At 36.7% G+C, this 21,727-nt stretch overlaps 1 pseudogene; it reads right to left on the reverse strand.

Moving 5' to 3' along the window:
* Positions 1-17,268: 17,268 nt before the first annotated feature.
* On the reverse strand, positions 17,269-18,474 carry LOC111761346 (protein max-like; annotated as a pseudogene).
* Between the last annotated feature and the right edge of the window lie 3,253 nt (positions 18,475-21,727).

The following is a 21,727-nucleotide window of genomic DNA, read 5'->3' on the forward strand; positions in this document are numbered from 1 at the left end:
TTAGCCCCATTGTACTTGCTGTTATTGAGAATGGGAGCTATTATTTTTCAAAGCTGCCACTATGCTAGGGAGTGGGAAGATGGGTCTGGTGTAAGTTAAAATGCTACAAAGCATACTGTTCTTATTGATCTTTAACTGTTTTACTTGGATACACACTCCTCACTCTCTGGGTAGCTGTAAGCCTTTAATTAATTTCCAGAGTTATGAAAAATTTTATGCTGACAATTTTTGCCAGTTATGTCATTTTCAAAATGTCTTTGTCCACTGTTTCTGTTGACATGACCCCTTAGAATATTAGCTCTTAAATTTTTTTGTTATTGGTGATTGTTATTTCAGGCTCTTTCTCTGAATATCATAAAATCTATAGATGCATTTGCCAGAAAAAAAATCTATGTATCTACTCACACACTTTTGGATACCATTCTACTGGGTTCATAAACATCCTGAAGTCCTACAAAGGATTCTTCACCAGATAATTCTGAGGTTTAAAACTCCTATTTTAGAGCCGCTTCTTCCTAAGCAGACAGCAAAAACTCCTAAAAGATCTCAAGGACAAATCATTCTAGAGAGAAAGCCTAGTAGCAGTGATTCCTTGTTCTGTAGGAAAATTCAAAACTGAAACTAAAACTAGTGCCCACCAGTTTCCTTATCTGTGCAATCATCCCTCATAGGAATATTATGAGTATACAGGGAAAATGGATATAATATTGCTTAGAATACATTCATAAATTCTAACCATTAACAACATTATTTCCTTCTTCTCCTCCTGCTATTCCTTCATTGCTTCCCTGGGGAAATATCTCTGAAGAGCACAAAACTTGTGCTCATTCTTTTATAAGCTTTTGGGAATATATGTTTTACCATGAACTAACCATTCTTTGTGAGAGGAGGTATTTGAATGCAATTTACCACTATAAAACAGGAAGGCTTATTTAACCACAGGATATGGACTCAATTGGAAAGGGGCCAAGTCTAAATACAAATACGCAAAAGTGAAAAGGGGAAGAATTATGAGTGTCATTGTGACAAAATGCTGTGCAATTGGAGGGAAGTTTGCACAAGCCTGATTTCCATAATATTTTTCTTTGAATTGGCTCATTTTATTAAATATTTATTGATTAGAACACAAACCTAATGTTATTAGGTAAAGTACATTTCTATTTTTAAAAATGTTGGAAGAATTTAGTGATAATATGAAAACTTCTGTTTTCCATTGCAACAAAGCAAATACTTAGATTAGCAGAGAGGAAGTAATATGAGTTAAAAATTACCTCCTCCATTCAGTTTCTGCTCTTGAATCTCTGGCCTCTCAGATTCAGTTACCACAATTGCTGCCAGGGTGTAATTATAAATAGATGAGTGTTGATAATGTTGAATGAGATAAATCTTAATACGCAATGAGTCCCAAGCCAAATCAAAATAGTATCTATCAGGCACTGCCTTTTTACTGTGATGTACTAACCATTGCACACAAGAGACTAAGACATGGAACCCTTTAGAATCTTCTCATCTCTTAGACAGTAACTACTGGACAAATGCTTAAAATATTTTATACATTTCTCATTAATACTGCATAGCTTTTTGAATGTTATTCAGAATATCCCTATTACTATTATTCAGAATGTATATTGGATGGGTTTTTGAGTGATGATTTAAAGGAGACAGTGGGGCGGGGGCAAGAAATACTATGATGTTTCTTCTCACTTAGGATAGCTGTGGGGTCCTGGATTAGTGCACAAAGCAAAATGAATAGATTCTTGGCAGCTAAGCTGTTGAACCAAATCGTGTATATAAAAGATTATTTTATTTTCCAAAGTCAATATAAGAAAAGGGCATGAACAGTATACTACAGTGATTGAAATTTTATGTCATAAGTTGTTAAAATGATAGGGACTATCAAAGAGAGAGTATATATAATGCATTTATCTCCCATTACTATTAAGAAATTTCTTTTCTAAATAGAACTTTTGTTATTATATTAAGTTTCTAGATTTGGGGTTCCCATAGTACACTGAATTATGGACTTTTCTTTTTTGTTCATTAATGCTGAAATTTGCATTAAATTAAATCTTTAGTGCAAATAATGCTGTGATTCCCTTACTTTATTTATTTATTTTTGTTCTAGGCTACTCCAAACACTAGGTTTGAAGCCTGCATATAGAGAAATCTGGAAGTTATGTTAAAAATCAAGGTCATTTTCAATTAAGACATTTATAGATTGTAGGGTTTTATAAAATCCTCCTGATTGCTTCTGTATTATGTGATTCAGATCATTTTACTTTTTCTCTCTATATAAGTTAAATCCACATTGATGGTGGGCTAGTTCATTTATGGGTTTTGAAAGCTTGACTAGGTGGTTTTATAATTAGACCCTCACAGGTAGCAGTAAAATTTGCTTTGCCTTAGCATTTAACAGCTGTGTTCCCAGCTGGATCTTTTTGTTATAAATGAAAATGGCTCTTTAAATTTACATTCTCTGCATGACCATGCTTGGCATCAGATGCATCTTTTGGACGATGCCAAAGATAAGCACTAAGGGGTGTTAGATTGAAACACTGGCATTATGGGCCATAATTTTATATTTCTATTAAAGTCAAGTGATGTGACCACTGGATCTTTGAAAAGTGAATTGTATCTGGTCTTTGAATGTTTTTGTAATGCGATTGAGATGAATCTCCATTATTTGACTATGAAGCATAATGAACTGTGAGGTAGGCAAGAATAGGGGTTATGGCAATGTGGGATACTTGTTGACCCGACTGATGATATTACTTTGCTTCAAGCCATAAGCTTATGAAAGAAGTGAATAATTTCTCCAAATGGTACCCATCAGGCATCACAGAATGGAATGATGTCTTACTATTTCTTTTTTTTCTCTTCCAAGGTGTATTAAGATTTATTCACAGTATCTTGTAATTATTTTCATCACAGATGTTCATAAGATTTTATTGTGTGTAGCTGTTTTATTGTTGTTGTTGTTTAATTTTGGGTTTTTTTTTTGAAGATACATAGATCACAATGCTACATGAAAAAATATAAGAGATTCCCATATTCTCCACACCCTAACCCCCCACTCCTCCCATATCAACAACTTCTTTCATCATTGTGACACATTCACTGTGTTTGGTGAATACATTTTGGAGCACTGTTGCACCACATCAATTTGACACTCTCCCCCACTACATTCAGTGGGTTAAGGAAGGATATATAGTGTCTAGCATCTGTCCCTGCAATATCATTTAGGACAAATCCAAGTCCCAAAAATGCCCCCACATCACTTCTCTTCTTCCCTCTCCCTGCCTTCAGCAACTACCATGGCCACTTTCTCCACATCAATGATACAGTTTCTTCCATTACTAGGCACTATAGTTCTATAGTAGAATACCAGTAAGTCCACTCTAATCCATATTTTATTCCTCCATCCTGTGGACCCTGGGATGTTGATGTCCACTCCACCTCTGTATCAAGAGGGGGCTTAGATCCCACATGGTTGATGGCTGTGATTCTCCTGCTTGCCATTGTAGGCACTCTTGGTTCCCTGGTGGGGTGGTTGACCCTCTTCACCTCCTTGTTAGCTGACCTAGGCAAGCCTAACAAACCAGAGGGCAGAAGTTGCAACTCTGCTGAGGCTCAGGGCCCAGCTTGCACATGGGAAGTCCAGAGACTCAAATCTCCTGAGTATACACCAACCCCAGTGCCAACCACAGGTTCAGTAAAAATGATAGAAGAGGGATGTGTAGAAAGATCACATCTGAGTCCAACTCCATCACACTCAGGAATACAAATTCCAAAGTAGAGCCCACTGACAAGGCACTGAACTCCAGAGCCAACTGCCATGACTGTATAACCCATGTGTCTCTGTAGCCCTCAGAGCACCAGTACCTGGGGTTGCAACTACTTTGCCTGTCTCTGAGATCCTGCTGAGGTGTGTATAAGCGTGACCCCTCTGATGACCTCCCAAATCTTTTTTGAAGACTCTTGGCCATATAAACTCATTTGTCTTTGCCATTTTCCCCTTTTATTCAAGATATTTTTCTAGTTGAATCACCAGTTAGTGATTGGTAGCAACGCCTTGGCACCAGGGAGGCTCATCCCTGGGAGTCGTTTCCCATGCTGGGCAGAAGGTAATGCATTTACATTCTGAGTTTGGCTTAGAGAGTGGCCATGTTTGAGCAATGTGGAGATTCTCAGGAGGTAACTCTTAGGCAACCTGCAGCTCTAGGCCTAATTCAAATTTCAGGCACACAGGCTCATAAGCATAGTCACCAGTATATCAGGGCTTCATCATTGGACCATACTTCTTCACTGGTCTTTACCCTTGCACTTGGGGGTTGTTGCTGTTCCACTGGGGAATGTGACAGAGCTCCCCTGGCTAGGAATCAGCACTCCCTCAGTTGTCATGTATAACTGTAACTACTATGAAAATACCCAACAAATATCCGAACATTTTTATATACTCAAAATATATGCCCTGGATAACCACAAGTCTCTCCTGTTACTTTTACTGGAACTATAGTGGTGCTGGGGTTTAATGTATACACAGGGGATCTGAATCTCTGGACTGACCATGTGATAGCCAGCCCTGAGCCTCAACAGACTTGCAACTCCTACACTCTGGTTTATTGGACTTACCCCACTCAGCTAATATGGAGGTGAATAAGGTCAATCACCACACCAGGGAGCCAAGAGTGCCTATAACTGAAAGCAGGAGAATTGTATCCAGCATCCATGTGGAATCTAAGCCCCCTCTTGATATATCTGATTGCTTTAATATCTTCTCTGAGAAGGTAGCTCTATATCCATCACTATGTTCTCATTTCCTTATAGGAAATTATTGAGTCTGAGTTTTATTCATAAATCAAGAGATATAAAAACAATATCCAAACTATTCATTAAAGTTTGGCATAGATGTGGAATGGACACAACCAATCCAAGGTCCACAGGATGGAGGAATAGAGTATGGATTAGAGTGGACTGACTGATATTCTATTTATGAACTATTGTGATTAGTAATCAAAGAAAATGTGGCATTGGTGTGGAGAAAGTGGCCATGGTGGCTGCTGGGGGTAGGGAGTGGGAGGAAGAGATGCGATATGGGGGCGTTTTGGGGGCTTGGAGTTGTCCTGGGTGGTGCTTCAGGGACAGTTACCAGACATTGTATGTCCACCCATGACCCATTGGGTAGACTGTGGGAGAGTGTGGGTTATGATGTGGGCCATTGACCAGGAGGTGCAGCAGTGCTCAGAGATGTATTCACCAGATACAATGAATGTCTCATGATGATTGGGGAGGTTGTTGTTGTGGGGGGTATATGGAACCTCATATTTCTTGAATGTAACATTAAAAAAAATAAATAAAGACAGAAAAAAATAAAGTAAAAAAAAGAAAATTAAATAAAAAAAATGAAGCCTATTATATTGCCAAATTTAATTAATAGAAAAATAAAATAGTAACGATAGATTTAAAGATGAGAAATAGAATAAATACCAATTTAGAAAAACTGAAATAAAGTAAAAATAAATTGAGGTATTAAAAATGAAAAATATCATAAAACTATGTTTTTGACATTTTGCCTTTCATCACTATAATAGGTGTTGCCCTGTATGTACAGTAGCAAGGCAATTTCTTTCATTTCTTCCCCATTATCTACATCCTTTTTTTTTTAAATTTTGTCCTCAAAATGTTTTAGATAACAGTAAAGCCACATATACAATAAAGGGGATTCCCATGTATCCTACATCAAATAATTTTCCCTCTTCCCCAGCTCTTAAGAGTTGTTTTGCCTGACATCATACCCTCTCTTTGCTTTCCTCCATTAAGGTCAATGAGATATGCAATTTTTCCACTGGAAAAGATTCTACATTATACATACTAAAGTTCTAAAAACCTGAGCATATGTGCATTAGTACAAAGAAGCTGAAACAACTTAGAAGTTACTTTGCTTTTTCAAAGCAGTGTTTTCAGTTAATATGGAAGAGAGTTGTGGGAGTGAAGCTATAAAATTCAAAATATAAATATACATTTGGACTTTCCTCAATATTGTTTAAATTATTATTTTCACAAGTTTCATTCCCTGTTGTGAAAAAATCACTGTACACAATTTAAAGGTGACTTTTTCCAACCTCTTTGAGAAGGGATTATTAACTTTGGGCCCACGGACTTCCAAAAATCCTTAATATTACTAACATTGCACACACACACGCACAAATCTGTGAATGCATTGCACATTTCGTGAGACAGAAACTTCTTTATGTTTTTGTTTTGTTTTATTTACTATCTTCAAAACAATCCCAAAATGGCTAAAAACCAAAACTGCTGAATATATTGTTCTGCAAATTTTTGTAACATTTTTAATTTAATGAAGCATCTTCAACCTGAAATGTCTGTCATTTCACTTCTACCTGGCAGTCTATAATCACAGTATAGCACAAGAAAAACTACCTTCCACCCATTTGTTCTCTTCCAGGTTTTATCAGTTTTCACCATTCATTATTCTGTTTTGCATTATTTGGTGGACTTTCGAGTATTGCATATACCTAATTGAAATAAATTGAACCATAATTCGAGTAGCATCTCAATGAATTAAGGAAGTTCTGTTCTTGAACAGTAATTCTTGGGTTAATTATGAATAATTTGGTTTCCCCTTCTTGTCTTTTCGTATCATAAGCATTGTACAGTTGCATGGTAAATTTTGAAATTAACTTATTAAGATTTCCAGTAAAAGCTGGTTTATTTAATAGAGAAAAGATTTATGGCATATCAAAATGAGATGAAATTTTAGGTCATATGATTACATTTCTTTGCATTTACCTTTCAGCCTTGGGATAAGATTCTTAGAGCTGTGAGCTCATATTTTTTTCTGGCAAGAGTTAGACAAATAAAATGAATGTTAATAGTTCAACTTTCTATTCCATTTCTTCTAACTGAAGTTCTAGCACAATACTTCATTTAATACTAAGCACCTGCATACTTTAGTTAAAACCCTCCAAATGGCATCATTCATTTATAAAACTTCACCAATATCATTTTTATATTAGAATATAATACTCTGTATCTGTCACTAAAATTTGTTCCACCTATATGCAGGAAAGAAGAGGAAACAATAAATTACTCATTCAAAGCTTTTCCCTTAGCATTTTCAGAAGTGTTAGTAAGAAAATTACATTTTGTTAGAGTTAATTCTTGTTGTCTTATTTAGTCTTCCTTGCATTAACAACTTAGACATATTGAAATATTAACATGTGACAGGTAAACACTTCACAAACAGTATTTCATTTAGTTTCCATCACAAATCTAAGAGGTTGGAGCTATTATTATTTTATTTCAGAGGTGAGGAAAATAAGACCAAGAAAGGGCAAATTACTTGTCCAAGCCTACATAGTGACTGGTGAAGGCAATCTGATGCTAGAATATAAGCCTTTAACCACAACATTAAACTGCTTTCAATAATACCCATTAATACCACAAAATAGGTTGACTTAAACACCAAGCATTTATTTTTTATTTATTTTTTTTAATTGACTTTGTAATAATATTACATTAAAAATATATATGTGAGGTCCCATTCAACCCCACCCCCCCCATCCCCCCTCTCCCCCCCCCAACAACACTCGTTCCCATCATCATGACACATCCATTGGATTTGGTAAGTACATCTTTGGGCACCTCTGCACCTCATAGACAATGGTCCACATCATGGCCCATACTCTCCTCCATTCCATCCAGTGGGCCCTGTGAGGATCCACGATGTCCGAACACCAAGCATTTATGAGCTCACGGTTTCAGAGGCTGGGAGTCCAAAATTGAGGCACTGGCAAGGCAATGCTTTCTTCCCAAAGTTTGTACCATTCTGGTAGTAGCTTGCCACAGTTCTTGAGGTTCCTTGACTTGCATCTCTCTTTCCCAGTGTCTATTCTCCTGGCTTCTGCTGATTTACAGCTTTTTCCTGGAACCTACTTTGATTGTGTCAAATTTCTTTTACATATAAAGGACTCCAGTAATCTACATTAAGGCCCACCCTGATCCAAGTGGGCACATCTTATCTAAAAATAACATCTGCAAAATGTCTTTTATATATATAAGGGTTTACACCCACAGTTTATACAGTGTACAACTGTCCTGTGCAGTACACAATTTTAAAAAACAAACAAAAACCCAACAGAACAAAACAATAAGACTTGCAAGTAATAACCATGCAGCAATGTTATTGGCCATATTTGTTTTCAGAATATATGGCTACTTTCCTGAAATTATATTGTGAATTAAAGGTCCCCTTGCCCTGCTGAATGCTTTCATTCCTTTCAGTCACCTCGTATACTATATACTTCCAAATCTATAATGAGGAATTCATTGTATGGAATATAAAACCTTTCCACTTCTTTTCTAATGCAAATCACCCAGTTGGTACAATCTTAAGGGGCATTTAAGTGGTAGCCCTGCTTCTAATCTGGGAGAAGAATTTAAATTTTACAGGAAGCAAAGAACATCACAGAGCCAGGCTGGGTTGGGTGCTAGAGTGGGAGTGCCTAAACCTGTGATGGCCCTGGAGCTGGAACGCCACAGGTAGATGAGCTAGAGGTGAAGAGATGAAAAATTTGTTTTGTCTAAGACCAGGTTTTACCTTGGGTTAATTCTGATTAGCTAGAGTACTAATCCTTCTTCTGTCCTCCCCTGATTTGCTTAATCACCACAAATAGCTTCTAGATTTCTGTTTCTCTAGTTCTGATGCTTCAACTACCTGCATCTGAAATATCTGAGATGCTTATGTAGACTACAGATATACTGAATATAGACGTACTGAATAACAATCTCTGTGGCTGGACTCTGCAATCTTCAGCAAGAGCCTTGTAGGTAATCAAGGGCAAAGTAGTAGAGAGGTAGTGAAAAAAAAAGTTGACTGAGACAGAACGCTTGAATTCAAGCCAAGGACCTGTTGCTTACAAGCTATAGAGCCTGGGTCAAGCCACTTAATTTTCACTGAGTTTCAGTTGTTTCATCTCTACAATGGGAATAAAACAGTACCACCAATGGCTATATAAAGGTTTAAAAAAGATCAGGCATGTAAAAATGTTCTGCAAGATTAAAATCTCAACTAACATGAGCTGATTTTTAAGCTAGTAAAATGATAAATTATTTGAATTAGTCTTTATTGTAAATTAGAGAAACTTTGTATTCCAAGTTTGCATTACATAAGAGATCAATAGGTAGCTAGGTGTCTGCAACATGGTATATGCAATATGGAAAATGTTGAAAACTCATCCTTCCCCTAAATACCTTTCTCTTCATCTGTTGCAGATGCTGAAATCATAACATTATTAAGAATTTTTATTCTATTATCTTTAGAATGCAAATGTTGTTTGGGAGAAGGAATGAATTGAATACAAATTATGAATAAGACTTTATACCAGAGATGCCAAGTCAAGAAAGGACATGTTAGGAATGAAAGAGCCTTCAAGATAACATGAAAAAAAAGATGAATTTTGCTTACTTCATACTTGGACTCATAGTTAATTCCGTGATAGGAAACAAGGCACACTGACACACATATCCAGACTTCGGTGAAAATTAGGAAGAGGTAATTCGTGAAGCATTAGAGAAAATGGACAAATCACCTTTGTAGTTAAGCTGAGTGGGGGAAGAAAAGGAGGTTTTACAGCCAATGTCAAAAAATAAGCAAAATTTCTTTGCAAAACTGTGGATGTCATGATATGGAAAATGATGGGGGTAAAATTACGGAGAGGCAAAATTATGTAGCTCTTACATATCTCCTTTTTTTGACAACTGATTGCTAACTCCGAGTACTGTGAAACTTATAATGGTAAGAGTCTGGCCTTAAAATACTTGGTATTTGTCTCAATTGCATTCCCTCCCCTCTTTGCAATGTTCTTAGTTGTAGTCATTGATTGTCAATGGTAACTAACCAGCACTTTCCTCCACCTGGTCAATAGCCATACTCTCCTGATTAGCTGCCACCAATCAGTGCAGTTTTGTGGCAACATTTATCAGAGAGATTTAGTAGTTCCCTCCTTTATGTTTTTAAAATTATTCATATCTCTTTAAAAGCACTTATAACAGTGCATTACATTACCTTTTTTCCTTGTACATATACCTCTCCATCTCTAGAATGTAAATTCCTAAAGGTCTACAAAATCATCTCTTCATTTTTGTATTCTCTACACTAAACATAGAGGTCAACACTTGGTAGATTTTCAAAATATGATTGTGAGGGAATTAACATTAGAACTATCACAAATTTTGGTTCATCATTGGTAGATTTTCAAAATATGATTGTGAGGGAATTAACATTATAACTATCACAAATTTTGGTTCATCAATTTCTTTATAACTACTAAACTTTTGTATTCACAAAGCACCACAATTTTTATTTTTCTTTCCAGCTACTGAGTAATTTATATCTTTTATTACATATAGGCTATGTATTCTACTTTTAATTGTAGATTAAATTTATGACCAACATACTTCATTGCTTCACCTTAATAGCCCTCTAATTCTGACTTGATTTTTTTCACATCTTCTTATTATTGTTCTTACATTACTTTACTTTAATGTCAATAAATTCCACTTTAGTTTATTTTATAGAACCTCCTTTTGAGATTTTATTTTTAGCTGCTCTTTATATTCACCTTTTTCTGAATCGTCAATCCTCTAATAAACTTGCTTTCTAGGATGCCAAATAAACCTCTTTCTCTAAAAAATGTTAGTTTCTTTAAACAAATAAGTGCCATTTTATTCTCATATACTATGTGGTTCATCATGACAAAGTGAAATTCTTATATTGTTCAAAAATGACGTGGAAGTATAGGAAGTTATTCATCATGTGTGAAAATTTAATAGAGTTAGCAACATTATAAAATTTTAGCAAATGCAATTTTCCTAACTGAAGGAAAATTTTAACAAATTATTATCTTCAGTATTATTTCTTTAGTCATTCAGTGAACATACATTTATTAGGTACCTAGAATGCTTAGTATATAGATTACATATAGATTTCTTTTGGTAGAAGACTTTTTTCAAAATTAATATCCTTATTCAAAGGATCCCTCTTGAAGTATTAGAGATTTAAATATAATCTAGCATGTTGCATGTGTTCTCAGAGAAGACTCAAAGTAAAACAGTATGGCTGACAAGGAAATTTGGTTGTTTCTGTGGTGCATAACATTTTTCTAAGGATAAAATATGCAACATTCCCATACCCCACCTCACTATTTTTGACCTTTAATATTGGTGCATTACTTTTGTTATAATTGATGCAAGAATGTTAAAATGTTACTGGTAACTACAGTCCATATTTTGCTTTAGGTGCATTTTTTCCTTGTATACCACCCCACTATCAGCACCCTGTGTATGTGATATACTTTGTTATAGATCCTGAAAGAACATTCCCATATTTGCACCAGTAACCACAATCCTTGGCCACCACAGGGTTCACTGTGTTATACAATTCCATATTTCATCCACTGGCTTTTCTTCTAGCAACATATACAACTTAAAGCTTACCATTTTGGTAAGCTGACATATACCAACACTGTTAATTATGCTCCCACTATTGTGTGTGCATTTCCAAATGATTACAATCAACCTAATTATAAACTCTACTCAGATTCCCATGTATACTCCCATTATATATCCTGGTAACTTATCTTCTAGATTTTAAATCTGTGAGTTTGCTTATTGTCTTAGTTCATATCAGTGAAATCATACAATATTTGTCCTTTTGTGTCTGGCTTATTTCATTTAATGTAAGGTCCTCAAGTTTCATCCATGTTGTCCAATGCATCAATACTTCATTTCTTCTTACAGTTGAATAATATTCCATTGTATGTATATACCACATTTTGTTTATCCAATCATTAATTGGTGGACACTTGGGTTGCTTCCATCTTTTGGCAATTATGATAATGCTACTATGAATATTGATGTGCATATATATGTTCTGCTTTCAGTTCTTCTGGGTATATACCTAGTAGTGGGATTGTCAGGTCATATAGCAATTCTATACTTAGCTCCTTGAGGAACCAATAAACTGTCTTCCACAGTAGCTGTACCATTCTACATTCCCACCAGCAGTGAATGTTCTTATTTCTCCATATCCTTTCCAACACTTGAAGTTTTCTGTTTTTAGGTTTTGTTAATAGCAGCCATTTTAGTAAGTGTGAAATGTATCTCATTGTAGTTTTGATTTGCATTTCTCTAACAGTTAATGATGTTGAACATCTTTTCATGTTTTTTTTTTTAACCATTTAGAAAAATGTCCATTAATGTCTTTTGCCTATTTTTTAAGGCTAAAATAAGTTTTTATTTATGGTCTTATAGTAAAGGGGGGAGGCTTAACTTGCAAGATAATTCTAAGGCAGCATGTATAACATACTTTTAATTTCCAGGGGATGGAATCAAACACAGACTGAGACCACAGAGTATATATTAGAATCAGCAAATGCCAGGAACAGAAATAGGAAAAAGACAAAGAAATCAGGCCTAAATAAACAGACCCTTCAGTGGGATCTGTTAACTACAGCCAGAACCAGTGCTGAATCACCTAATGGAGACTGGTTCCAGGTCAGAGAAAGAAGTGGGTGAGGGCAGGGAAGGGACCACACTTGGTATGGGTTTAGTACCAGATAAATTGCTATTGTTAGCAAAAATCAGTTGGTTCTACTTCTCAGAAGTATACCCAGAAAGAAAGGAAGATTTTATCATTACTTTATGAATCTCTCACTTTGCAATACCAGCATCATCAGAAGTAAGGACAATTCACTTAGATTCAAATTTTAATAGCAGGAAATAAATATCAAAACACCATCGCTAAATGTTAATATCAGACAAAAAAATTATCCTAAGTGAAGGAGAACAGAGTACTATATATTGTATTATTCCATTTATATAAAATATAAATATAAATCAATTTATAAAGATGAAATTAAAATAGTGTTAATGTAAGGTTGGGGAAGGAATGCTACGGAGCATGGAGTCTTTCTTTTTGAAGTCATGAAACTGTTCTAAAATTTTAAGATGATGATTGTACAACATTGTGATTATACTAAAAGCCATTGATTATACACTTTGGATAGACCATATGGTATGTGACTATATCTCAACAAAACTGCTTAACAAAAAAATAAACAATTGTGCAAGAATTGCCAGAAATAACAACTGTGTACAGCAGGGGAAACAGAAAAATTGAGAGATAAGGAACTTGCATGTTTCTGGTTTTTGTTTATTATTGAAGGAATGAAAATTCTCAAATAATGATTGAAATGATAAACACACAACACTGTGATTATACCAATTGCCATTGATTGTACACTTTGGATGAACTGTATGTTTTCTTAATATATATGTATCAATAAAATTGAGTTATTTAAAAGAAAACATTACTGGCCCTCAATACGAAACTTCTACCCCATTCCAGCCACATCCCCAATAAAACACCCCTACTAACTACACCCTGATGGCTGATGTTTCACTGCTGCTGTCTCCCATGCTCACCATGAAGGTGACATGTGGCCCTCCATAAAGCTGACAACACAGGCTTAAAACACTTAGCTGAGAGAAGTAGGAATGAAACATGACAACGACTGTGCTACAAATCTTTCCCCACATTCCTTTATTTTTTTACACATTTTTTTAATTAAAGTTAATAGATCACACAGAACACTACGTTAAAAACCATGAAGTTCCCATATAACCCACTACCCACCCCCACCGCCATCATTTTTGTAAATTGTGAATTTACAAAATTTTGAAGATATATACATCACAAAAAATGTTACATTAAAAAACTTAAAGAGGTTCCTGTATACCCTCCACCGCCCAACACTCCTCCCATAGCAATAACCTCCCCCATTGTGATGACACACTCATCACACTCAGCAAACACATTTTGGAGCACCGCTGTACCATATGGATAATAGTTTACCCTGTAGTTCACACTCTGCCCCAGTACATTCAATGGGTTATGACAGGATATATAAAGTCCAGCATCTGAACCTGCAATATCATTAAGGACAACTCCAAGTCCCAAAAATGCCCTCAGATCACATCTCTTCTTCCCTCTCCCTGTCCTCAGCAACTACTGTGGCCAGTTTCTCCACCTCAATGCTACAATTTCTTCTATTACTAGTCACAGTAGTTTTATACTAGAATATCAGTAAGCCCACTCTAAACCATATTTTATTCCTCCATTCTGTGGACCCTGCCTGGAATGGTGATGTCCACTTCACCTCTAGATCAAGAGAGGGCTTAGATTCCAAATGGATGATGGATGCAAATATTCTCCTTGTAGTTATAGGCACTGTTGATTCCCTGCTGTGGTTGTTGACCATCTTTACCTCCCTGTTACCTGACCTGTGTAAGTTCAAGGAATCAGAGAGTAGGAGTTGCCACTCTGCTGAGGCTCAGGCCCAGCTGGCACATGGGCAGTTCAGAGACTCAAGTCCCCTGAGTATACACCATCCCTAACACCAATCACAGGTTCAGTAAAAGCGACAGAAGAGGCATGTGTAGAAAGGTTACATTTGAGTCCAGCTCCATCACACTCAGGAGCACAAATTCCAAACTAGGGACCAATAACATGGCACAAAATTCCAAATTCATCTGCCATGACCATATACTCTGTGGGTCTATGTAGCCTTCAGGAGAACCAGTACCTAGAGTTGTATCTACATTGGCTGTTTCTGGGGTCCTGTTGAGGTGTGCATAAGTGTGACCACTCTGGTGACCTCCCAACTCTTTTTTGAAGACTCTTAGCCATATAAACTCATTTGACTTTGCCATTTCCCCCTTTTACTCAAGGTCAAAAAGCAGTTTTTAACCCATGATCCTACATGTAGGCTGAGATATTCTGCTAGTCTGAGTTGACCCTTTTATTCAAGGTCTCTTTCTAGTTGCATTACCAGTTAGTGATTGGTAGTAATCCCTCAGCATCAGGGAGGTTCATCCCCAGGAGTCATGTCCCATGCTGGAGGGAAGGTAGTGCATTTACATGCTGAGTTTGGCTTAGAGAGTGGCCACGCTTGAGCAACATGGAGGCTCTCAGGAGGTAACACTTAGGCACCCTGCAGTTCTAGGCCTAGTTCATATTTCAGGCACACAGGCTCAACAGCGTAGTCATCAGTATCAAGGGTCCATCCTTGGATCATCCTTCTTCACTGGTCTTTGTCCTTGCACTTGGGGGACTGTTGCTGTTCCACTGGGGAATGTGAAAGGGCTCCCCTGGCTAGGAATTCAGCACTCCCTCAGTTGTCACTTGTAACTGTAACTACTATGAAGATACCCAACATATATCAGAACATTTTTATGTCCCCTATATACATGCCCTCGAGAACTCCCTCCCAAACATGTGTCCCTCATCAATAACATGCCACACCAATGTTCCTCCCCTGCCATAGTTGAAACTCTCTGTGGTCCAAAACTTCTTCAACAATGAAGCTTAATAGGTTGCCAAATTCAATTAATAGGCAAATGAAATATAGAGATGAGTTTAAAGATTAGAAATAGAATACATTCTAATGTAGAAATACTAAAATAAAGTAAAAATAAATTGGTGTATTAAAAAATGAAAAACATTATTAATCTTTGTTTCTAATGTTTTGCCTTTCATCACTGTAATAGGTGTTGCCCTATATGTACAGTGGCAAGGCACTTTCATTTCCTCCTCAGTGTCTACTTCTTTTCTTCTTTTCTAATTTTTAATTTTGTCTTCAAAAAAGTTTAGATCACAGTAATTGACATATACAATATAGGGGACTCCCATATATCCAACATCAAACCCTTTTCCCCCTTCCCCAGCAATGATCCTTTTACATGTTTATGTTTTATTTGCTGCAGCTGACAAATTTTGAAACAAAGCTATCAAACATGGTTGCATTTTGGTTTACATTATGGTTTATATTTTATAATGTACAAATTTCTAAATTTTTAGATTCCTTATGTTTTACATTATGGTCTACATTTTAACTTATAGACTTTTATAATTTTTGGTGTAAGTTAACATGTCCTATATCCATCATTACATAATCTTGTGGAACACTTCCATTGCCCCAGTACCCTGCTTCCATCCATTCTATTGCTCTCTCCCTCTTCCCTCAGGGCCCACAGTGACAATTTGTCTTCACTACTTGAGGGACCAGATTTACAGATACTTGCAACAATGCTGAAGGCTTGACATACTAGACTGCCATAACCCATTGGGAGCCAACAATTCTATCAAGAGACACAATTCCCTCTATTTGAGAACATCAGGACTCCCCAGTATGTGGGTACACCTTCACACTCATTGTATGGGTCTCCACCCAATGATATAACACACTAGGACAAAATGAGCACTCACAAACTCCCTGGAAGTCTGCCCTGTGCCAAATGTCCCCCCTTTAAATACCTTAAGCATATAATCCCCCCTTATTATATCTTCTAAAGAGTTTTCTCAACATTATAGTTTCAACCATGTACCTGACAGTCTCCCATATTCAACTGTTCCCCCCAGCCCTCCCCCAAATTCCTTGGGCCATCTGACCCATCCTCCCACCCCAGCCCACCTCAAGCCCACAAAATCCCACCCAAAGGTATCCCTATGACCCTATCTTATCCCTTCCCTGTACAAATACTTACCTCCAGCTTATCATAGACTTCACCCACATAGGCGTCAGCTCACACATTCTTTAATACCACAAACTTCAAGGATCTGATCTTTCAGTAGAAACAATGAATGGCTTTTAAGAAAAAAAAATGTCCTTAAAAAGGGAGGTGTAAAAGGGGTAGGGTATATGATTCTTCTTACTCTAATGCCATCATCTTCTTAATGTAGAGCAGTTCACAGATCCACAAAGTCCATTAAACAGAGGCAAGGGAGGGCTGGGAGGAGAGGCCAGTGTGAGGAAGGCAGTGTTGCCTGGTAGGGTTAGAAGAGCTGGTGAGGTGGTGACCGTGTGCTTAGAGGTCCAGTTGGCTGGCAGTCTTCCAAAGAAAAAGCTGCCAGTTGAGGTATTTTGGTTTAAAAATTTCTAGTGGGGGCAGGGTATCCCTGGAGGGAAAATGTTTGTTTTTAAAAAAAAGAAACTGGAAATGTGGAAGGAAAATGAAATCTGTTGCCCAAGAGCATCTATGTAAAACTAATTAAAAAAAGAGAGAGAGAGGAAAATAAAGACTCTCTTAAGTGGTTCTGAGGGTTCTAATAATGAACTGAAAAGAGGATGAGATAACAGAGGAGACAGAAAGATTTTATTGCCAGCCTACCCTTCTTAAGTGATGAGCTTAGCTGAACTCTCCTTGGAGTTTCTTCCTTCTTTGGGGCTTTTCGGGCTCCGACTCCATGCTGGATTCCAAGTTCCCATTGAAGGCAAAGACGGCAATGCCCTTGGTGTTGATGTGGAGGTTGTTGTCTGAGATAGCACAGTTGGTCTTCGGCTGGGCACTTGACCTTGTCCTCTCTAGTGTACCAACTTGCTCCTCCAGAAGAGCATTCTGCAACTTGAGGTCATCAGTTTCTTGCTGGTGTGTGTGGTTTATCCTTTGTACATACTAAATATACTCCATGGCTTTGTCTCAGGATTTGGGCCTGGAATTCCTGTTGCTTCTGTCCTTGTAGTGACAAGACCAAGCCCTGCAAAGTGTGAAAACTGTCCTTGGTGTGGAATCTACATTTTTGCTCCAGTGTGTTATGATGAGCTTCTTTGTCAGCTACAAATTGAAACCTAGGTTACTCTTTTTTTTTTTAAGTTGCTTAAAGAAAGTGTTTATAATTCTAGTCCAGCCTCACCTCACTTTTTTTTTTACGTGATTAACCATATTGGCATTTTCTTCTTCTTTATTTTCTTTTAAATGTTACATTCAAAAAATATGAGGTCCCCATATACCCCCCACCCCATCCATGCCACCTCTCCCACATCAACAAACTCTTCCACTATTGTGGCACATCCACTGCACCTGGCGTATACATTCAGGAGAACTGCTGTAGCACATGGACAGTGGTCCACATTGCAGTCCACACTCTTCCCCAGTCCACCCAGTGGGACACAACAGGACACACAATGTCCAGCATCCATCCCTGCAGCATCACCTAGGACAACTTCAAATCCTGAAAATGCCCCCAAACCATATCTCTTCTTCCCTCTCCCGGCCATCAGCAGCCACCGTGGCCACCCTCTTCACATCACTACTAACAATTTCTTCCCTTATTAATCACAACATTTCCCCAGTGGAACACCAGTAAGTCCACTCTAATCCATACTTTATTCCTCCATCTTGTGGAACTTGGATGGCTATGTACAGTCCACCTCTACATCAAGAGGGGACTTAGATTCCACATGGATGATGGATGCAATTCTCCTGCTTGCAGCTGTAGGAGCTCTTGGCTCCCTGGTGTGGTGGTTGATCATCTTCACCTCCCTGTCAGCTGTCCAGGGTAAGTCTAGGTTACTCTTTATCATTCTTCACCTCAATGTCACCCTTATTGTTCATTTCCTATGGCCCAAGGAGCAGCCACTGCAGTGTCAGGGAAGGAGAAAGTGTGGAGGGGAGGGAGAAGTCACTGATGCAGCACACACACATGCACTGACTAGCTCTCTCACACACAATACAGGTGAGAACCACCTCCTTACTGCCACTTTTGTCCATTTTTTAATTAAGTAATTTGTCTTTTTATGGTTGAGTTGTAGGATTTCTTCATACATACTGAATATTAGATGAGCATCGATATGTAGTTTCCAAATATTTTCTCCCTTTGAGTAGGCTGCCTTTTCATTTTCCTGCCAAACTCCTTTGAAGAACAAAAGTTTTTAATTTTGAGGATATCTCATTTATCTAATTTTTTTGGTTGCTTATTCATTGGGTGTAAATTTATGAAACCATTTGCCATATGCAATATTTTGAATTGCTTCCCTACATTTTCTTCTAGGGGTTTTATGGTCTTGTCTTTCATATTTGATCAAAAGGGTGTAAATTTATGAAACCATTTGCCATATGCAATATTTTGAATTGCTTCCCTACATTTTCTTCTAGGGGTTTTATGGTCTTGTCTTTCATATTTGGTCTTTGATCCATCTTGAGTTAATTTTTGTATAGGATGAGATATAGAGATCCTCTTTCATTCTTTTGAATATGGACATCTAGTTCTCCCAGCACCATTTGTTGAAAAGACTATTTTGTTCCAGATGATAGACTTGGTGGCCTTGAAAGATATTAGTTGGTTGTAGATATGTGGGTCCATTTCTGAACTCTCAAATTGGTTCCATTGATCAATGTCTATCCTTTTGCCAATACCATGCAATTTTGACCACTGTAACTTTATATTATGCCTCAAAGTCAGGTAAAGTGAGTTCTCAAACTTTGTTCTTCTTTTTCAAGATTTTTTTTTTTTTTTTTTTTTGCTATTTGGAACCCCTTGCCCTCCCATACAAATCTGATAATTAGCTTTTCCATTTCTGCAAAAAAGGATCTTGGATTTCTATTGGGATTGCATTGAATCTGTAAATCAATTTGAGTAGAATTGACATCTTAAAGATATTTAGTCTTCCAATCCATGAACAAGGAATGTTCTTCCATTTATTTAGGTCTTTGATTTCTTTTAGCAATGATATGTAGTTTTCTGCATACAAGTCCTTTACATCCTTTGTTAAATTTATGCCTAGATATTTGGTACTTTCAGTTGTTATTTTAAATGGAGTTTTAAATGTCTTGATTTCCTCCTCAGATTGCTCATTATTAATGTATAGAAACATCCTGCTTTTTGAGTGCTGATCTTGTTGCTGAATATGTTTATTAGTTATAGTAGCTTTATTGTAGATTTTTCAGGAATGTCTGTATATAGGATCATGTAATTTGCAAAGAGTGAAAGTTTTACTTTTTCCTTTCTAATATTAATGCCTTTCATTTCTTTTTCTTGCCTGACAAGTCTAGCAAGAAGTTCTAGCACAAGGATGAATAAGAGTAGTGACATTAGGTATCCTTGTTTTGTTCCAGATCTTATGGGGAAAGCTTGCAGTCTGATGTTAGCTGTGGGTTTTTCATAAATACCCTTTATCATGTTGAGGAAGTTTCCTTCTCTTCCTATCTTTTGAAGTGGTTTTATAAAGAAAGGTGCTAGATTTTCTCAAATGCCTTTTCTGTATCAATAAAGATGATCATGTTTTTTTTAGTCTTCAATTTGTTAATGTGGTGTATTACATGAATTGATTTTCTTGTGCTGAACTATCTTTACAGACCTGGGATCAACCCACTTGATAATGGTGTATAACTCACTTAATGATTGTTGGATTCAATTTGCAAGAATTTTGTTGAGGATTTTTGCACCTACGTTCATAAAGAGATTTTAGAGAGATTGGTCATAATTTTCTTTTAGTTTTATCTGGCTTTGGTATTTGGGTGATAATGGCTTCATAGAAAGAGTTAAGTAATGTTCCCTCCTTCTCAATTATTTGAAAGTGTTTGAGTAAGGTTGGGTCTTAGTTCTTTTTTTGAACAATGTGCAGGATTCACCTGTGAAGCTGTCTGGTCCTGGGATTTTCTTTGTTGGGAAGATTTTTTTAATCACTTATTCAATCTCATTACTTGTGATTTCATCCATTGAAGTCTTCTATTTCTTTAGTCAGTGTAAACTGTGTTTCTAGGAATTTGTTCATTTCATGTAAGTTCTCTAATTTGTTAGCATACAATTATTTATAGTATCCTTTTATAATCCTTTCATTTCAGTAGGGTCGGTGGTAATGCCCCTCTCATTTCTGATTTTATTTATTTGCATCATCTCACTTTTTTCTTTGTCAGTCTAGCTAAGGGTCTGTTGATTTTATTAGTCTTCTGAAAAAACAGCTTTTGGATTGAATTCTCTCTTTTTTACTTTTTTATTTATTTCTGCTGTAATCCTTTTGTTATTTTTAAAAAAAGAAACTTCAGATTACATAAATGTTACACTGAAAATATTGGGATTTCTTTATACCTCATCCCCATCCCTCCCACAATTTTCCCCACTAACAAGATTTTTCATTAGTATGGTACATTTATTACAGTTCATGAACACATATTGAATTATTGCTACCAACCATGGTTTATAGTTTACATTATGGTTTACACTTTGTACATCACAATTTTATAGACATGTAGGAAAGAACACACCTGGGGCCTACTTCTAATCTTTATTATTTCTTTCCTTCCTTGCTTTGGGGTTAGTTTGTTGATTTTTTCTAGTTCCTCCAGGTGCATAGATAGCTCTTTGCTTTTAGTTCTTTCTTCTTTATTAATGTGGGTCTTAAAGGCTATAAATTTCCTGCTCATCACTGTTTTTGCTGCATCCCATATATTTTGATATATGGTGTTCTCATTTTAATTTGCCTGGAGATATTTGCAGATTTCCCTTTCAAATTCTTCTTTGATCCAATGATTATGTTTAAGAGTGTGTTGTTTAACTTCCACATTATTTGTGAATTCTTCACTTCTCTGTCTAGCTTCATTCCCTTGTAGTCAGAGAAGTCCTTTGTATAATTTCAATCTTTCTAAATTCACTGAGACTTGTTCTATAACCTAACATTGATCTATCCTGGAGAATGATGCATAAGTACTTGAGAAGAATGTGTTTCCTGCTGTTTTGGGATATAATGTTCCTTATATATCTGTTAGGTCTGGGCCATTTATCTTATTATTCAAGAGCTCTGCTTCTCTCTTGATCCTCTCTCTAGATGTTCTATCTATTGTTGGAGAATGGTACACTGAAATCCCTCAC

The sequence above is a fragment of the Dasypus novemcinctus genome, chromosome 1 (assembly GCF_030445035.2).
Source record: "Dasypus novemcinctus isolate mDasNov1 chromosome 1, mDasNov1.1.hap2, whole genome shotgun sequence".
NCBI classification, from domain to species: Eukaryota; Metazoa; Chordata; class Mammalia; order Cingulata; family Dasypodidae; genus Dasypus; species Dasypus novemcinctus.